The sequence below is a fragment of the Acanthochromis polyacanthus genome, chromosome 23 (genome assembly GCF_021347895.1).
Source record: "Acanthochromis polyacanthus isolate Apoly-LR-REF ecotype Palm Island chromosome 23, KAUST_Apoly_ChrSc, whole genome shotgun sequence".
NCBI classification, from domain to species: Eukaryota; Metazoa; Chordata; class Actinopteri; family Pomacentridae; genus Acanthochromis; species Acanthochromis polyacanthus.
In genome coordinates, this window is record NC_067135.1 from 21,054,978 (window position 1) to 21,059,719 (window position 4,742).

At 38.5% G+C, this 4,742-nt stretch overlaps 1 long non-coding RNA gene across 4 annotated transcripts; it reads right to left on the minus strand.

The window, feature by feature from the left end:
• Positions 1-1,439: 1,439 nt before the first annotated feature.
• Positions 1,440-4,453, minus strand: LOC127532313 (uncharacterized). 4 transcript variants are annotated; one of them, XR_007939694.1, is made up of 4 exons: positions 4,174-4,421; positions 3,185-3,268; positions 2,571-2,724; positions 1,440-1,670 (listed from the first exon to the last, which is right to left on the minus strand). It is a non-coding gene; the product is annotated as an uncharacterized LOC127532313 (long non-coding RNA). The 4 variants fall into 4 exon arrangements; XR_007939695.1 differs by having other exon boundaries at positions 1,440-1,667; positions 3,176-3,268; XR_007939693.1 differs by having other exon boundaries at positions 1,440-1,667; positions 4,174-4,413.
• Between the last annotated feature and the right edge of the window lie 289 nt (positions 4,454-4,742).

Below are 4,742 nucleotides of genomic sequence, written 5' to 3' on the forward strand. Positions count from 1 at the left end.
TCACTCCAGCAGAAGTATAACCATCTGTCAGGTTTGCCACTCTTACCGCTAAACCGAGTTCGCCCCCTGCTGCTCATTGGCACTGATCACACCCACCTCATTACACCAATTGAACTGGTCAGACTAGGACTGCCTGGTGGGCCAGCAGCTGTGAAGACACTCCTAGGATGGACGCTGCAGGGACCAGCTCAAACTATCAAGTCCAGCCCTATTGCAACGCACTGCCTTTTCACATCTGCTTCATCACCCACTGAGCTGTTCTCAAGTGTGGAGAAGTTATTGCAGATGGATGTGCGTCCTTACCACAGTGAGAAGTTAGCGGTTAGGTCACAACAAGACCAATAGGCTATGGGCCGAAGCCAAAAAACGTGTTATTCATTGATCCCCGCCGCGTAAGTAGGAATATTTTTCACAGCAGACAGATAAAATTATTCTAAGTATATTAGTAGTTGTTTCCAACTTCAGTTCGTGCACATTAATGAAAGAGAGCAAGCAATAACTTTTAATTTTGAGCAGGCAAACGAAGGGGGCTACTTACGTCATCTCCATGACAACCAGGAAGAAGCCGCGGCAAAATATGCTAACGCCGGCTTCGGAAAGACTTAAAATAAACAGAATACGTTTTTCCTCCGAATGAGCTTACAAGCTAGACTACATGGTCCTAATTATTAATTCCTAACAGTGTTATGGTACACTTGCACGGCAAAAATCAACGCTATTGTTTTCTCCTGGCGTTAAATATCCAACGTTCTTTGACGTTCTTTGTCATATTTCATACTACATTATCTTTCCAATTCAACACAGCTGCCACTATTACAGTGTCAAATGAACAATATTTAAAGCAGTTTTTATTTAAATACCAGAATGTCCAAATAAAACATACATTGTCTGTTAAATTGTCTCTGTGTTATTTATATCCCACAACTTTGAGGTGTAACTATGGGCATAATTGAATTACAAGAATAAAACTATGTACTAGATTGTTTTGGCTATTTTCAATGATGAATAAGTCTCTTACCATGGTCTCTACTGCTGTGGTCCGTCCCTTGGTCTGTCCTCTCACTTGACCTCTGCACTGTAGTTCCGCACACACACTTACACACATACTGTACCCCCAGAAGAGCATCTTACACAGGGACAGCATTTTCAGCATTTAATATCAGCAAGATGTCCCTGACATGCCGAGCAATGTGGGTTACCACAGAGAATGCTACAGTGCCTTCACAAACAAAGACCACATCCGAAGAGCAAACTGTAAGCAAGCCAAGTCAGCCCAAGAAAATGAAGGTTTGTATCAAATCCATTATCTATATTGCAATACTGCAAGTATGATGACCAAATATGTTAAAGATGTGACATACTAACTCATTGCAAGCCAATACAGTTTTGACAACTTGATTGTAATGCACCACCACAGCAAAATGAAACTCTCCACAACATCAGAAGTATGTTTTTTTATTTATTTACAATTGTTAGAAACAATGCGAATTTAGATCATTTCCATTTATTGTTGATCACTTGTAATTTACATTTTAGTGCCATTACAATGTTCAGAAGAACTGCTGCCAGATACCAGTGATGGTGCTGCATCCAAGGTTCGGGTTTTGCGCTCTTCAAGTGGCCCAGAACAACCCAAAAGGGCTCCACACCTCCTGCCTGTTGCATGCCTGCTATGCAAGGAGAACAGATATATCAACATCTGGCACAACAGAAAGAGGGAAAAACTCTCTCAGTGTCTAACATTTACAGCAGGTAAACAGGGGTGGACAGTTGCCTTGTAAGATCTTTATGTGACCTTTTTTATGTCAAGCAATATGCCTGATAAAAATATCAGCTACATCCCCTATTTATGACAATTTCTTTTTTTATTTTATGAATTAGTCATTTGTCTTTCTGAATACTTTACTATATACTCAGGTAAATACTAAAGTATTCAGAAAGACAAATGACTAAGTACTAATATTTACTAATAGTATTGAGTATAAACACCTTTTGTCACTGGCATTTCTTGCTGTTAAAAGAAAAATGTTGATGAACTGGAAAGTAAGAAAGCCAGGATGCTTTTGTCTAGATTCATGGCTTAATGATTTTGCTGATCTGCTAATGATGAAGCAAGCAGCTCCATCCTGCAGGGATGGGAAACTTGGAAATTTGTGGTCATATGTTCACAAATATATTTAAGAAAGACATTACAATTAGCATCTCTTACCTTCTTGCTTTGTTTTTAATTTCGTTTATTATCTTTTTTTCTCCTATTTACATAGATAAAAGAAAGAAATTATGATTTAATGCACACCATCTCATGAATGTGTGATTTGACAGCTAATTTACTGCTCCCTGACATCTTTTTTGTTTTATCTTTGTCATTTTTTGTTGTACGTAGTATTTGTACTGATCTGTTTGTGTATTTTTGTTTCAACCCCCCCTTTTTTTCTTTTTTTTGTTGTTTTTGCTGTTGCTTGGCTGATTTATTTGTGTGAATTGATTTTAATTTGTTTTTTTTCTTGTTATTTGTGTATGTGTGTTGTGTTGTTTTAATCAAAAATGTAAATAAAAAAATATATATTTACCTGAGTATAAACTTTGTTTACCACAGCAGATCAACTCCTTCGTGCTGCTGAGGGGAAGAAGGATGAACACCTGTTGCTTCAAATCCATGGAAGAGATCTTGTTGCGTCAGAGGCCATGTATCACCACAGTTGCTTTGCAAATTACACACGATACCTGAGAGGAACAAAGAGAGGTTTCTGAAGAGGCCAATCCGTATCAGGCAGGCTACAGACATTTCTGTCAGACAGTGGTGGAAGAGCGCCTACTGGCAAACCGTGAAGTGTTGAGGCTTTCACGGCTAAATGACCTCTTTAAGGAAATTGTTAGAGATAAGGAAGGACTGGACATTTCGACTTATAAAGCATTTAGCTTAAAATCAAGGCTTCCTAAGTCCCATCCATGCCTTAAATTCCTTAAAGCAGCCAGAAATGACTTTGTCTATGTAGAGGACCTAACTGCTGAAGAGGTCATCCAGGATGAACCGGCACAGCCTTCATCAGACAGCAGTGACTGAGAGGAGGATGGCATGGAACCCACTCATTTAGGCCATCAACAAGCGTAGGTTGGTTTGACATTTTTTAATCTATATTGTCCTTGTAATTATAGTTAAGTTGATGTTACACACCTTGCTTACCTGCATTTCACCATTATACCTGGTTGTGTAGTGACAGTCTCTGACTTCTCCACAGACAGACACCTGTACCATTCAGCCATGCTACTGAAAGAGATCATAGAGACCAAGTGTAAAGTGACTCCAAAAATGCCCTGGCCACCAACATCACAAGACCTTAAGATGGACACTGCCTCCAGTGTTGCCGGTGCAAAGCACTAAAATGTGTGCAGGGGAGATGCACATGCAAACAGCACCAGCTACCATGCACAGACATGTGTGCATGTATTGACTGCTCCAATTCTGCAGGACATGAAACATAAGAGGAAAAAAAGAGAGCAAGCTTCATGGGCATACTTATGCCAAATTTGTGGCTTTCATAGCACTTTTTTGTATAAAGTTCATCTTGTTCAAGTTAATTTTTTTCTGGTGTCAGTTCATTTAATGTCCGTATGATAACCTATGCTTGTATATCCTCGTCACTGATGCACAACAACTGAAGCTCTAACAAAACTACAAACTTCATCTAAAAAATAGAAATTAATTAAATATGTATCAATAGCAAAGCTGATCAGATCGGGAAATCTAACGTGTTGGACATCTAATTACTGCCACTTGTTATCTTAAACACCTGCAGCTGTTGTTCCTGGTGGATCTTGACATGCTACCTGCAGCGACGTTACGTTTCAATAAACATAAGCTTCGTTTGCACCCATTGCATAAACTTTTCATATTAAAAATATTACATGATAATCGAGTAATTAATAATATCTGACCTTTTTCTCGTTTAAACGTGTTGGACATCTAGTTACTGCCGCTTGTTAGCTTAAACAACTGCAGCTGTTGTGACTGGTGACATGCTACCTGCAGCGACGTTACGTTTCATTAAACATTAACATTAATTTCGGCATTACAATGTGCTGTCAATATGCTTCGTTTGCACCCATTGCATCAATTTCTCATAATAATCAAAAGTTTCCACATGACAAAAGAGTAATAATATAATATCTTACCTTTTCCTTCGTTTGCTCTCATCCCTTAACCATTTGTTAACGTCGTGTTATGGCTTTACCAGAAGTACGAGGAATCTGATTGGCCAACTGAAGTCCACGAAGTAGTAACAAGAGCTCTCATTGGTTTGTGGTTGCTGGAGCTAACAGCATATCCATTAGCTCGTGTGACGAATATATCAACGTTATTTATGAAAATGTGCAACTTTTGAGGTTGGAAACATTAACTTATATGTTATATGATAATTTATCTACACAATACTAAAAAATCTGAAAATTACCGGCAGGGGATCAATTGTTTTGTAAACGAAAGCAGATAGACGTACTCGGCCCATCGCCTAAAGTGCGGATTTGGAACTTTCTATCTTTTTTTTTTTTAGTCAGGGGATAGTTATAACTCTTTGGGAGAGCAGCACGTCCTTCACTGGCTTTGGCCACAGATCACTCTCTCTGCTAGACACCAGAGATGCACAGAAAATGAAGATTTTGTTTCAGATGTAATATATTACTACTGCTACTACTACTACTAATAATAATAATAATAAAACAGCACATAATAACAACAACAATAA